The sequence below is a fragment of the Gavialis gangeticus genome, unplaced genomic scaffold (assembly GCF_001723915.1).
Source record: "Gavialis gangeticus isolate Ggan-Ray unplaced genomic scaffold, GavGan_comp1, whole genome shotgun sequence".
NCBI classification, from domain to species: Eukaryota; Metazoa; Chordata; order Crocodylia; family Gavialidae; genus Gavialis; species Gavialis gangeticus.
This window is the reverse complement of record NW_017729032.1, coordinates 207,702,534-207,702,752: the sequence shown is the minus strand read 5'-3', so window position 1 is coordinate 207,702,752 and position 219 is coordinate 207,702,534. Positions and strand designations below refer to the sequence as shown.

Below are 219 nucleotides of genomic sequence, written 5' to 3'. Positions count from 1 at the left end.
CAGCCAATTCCCTCAGTACTCTAGGGTGGAGATCATCTGGACCACCTGATTTGAATACGTCCAGCCCCTCCAGAAGTTCCCTGACTGGGTCCTCGCTGACCCTTGGCTTAGGTGTGCCTCTCCTGGGGCGTGAGGGGGGCCAAGTCGGGGGGGGCTGATCTGGTCCCTGCTCAGGAAAATGGAGGCAAAGAAGTCGTTAAATATGTTAGCTTTGTCGTC

General features: G+C 56.2%; 1 protein-coding gene across 2 annotated transcripts in view; it reads left to right on the top strand.

Moving 5' to 3' along the window:
- PDE9A (phosphodiesterase 9A) overlaps positions 1-219 on the top strand; it is a 137,918-nt gene that overhangs the window by 133,631 nt on the left and 4,068 nt on the right. The window lies entirely within an intron of this gene.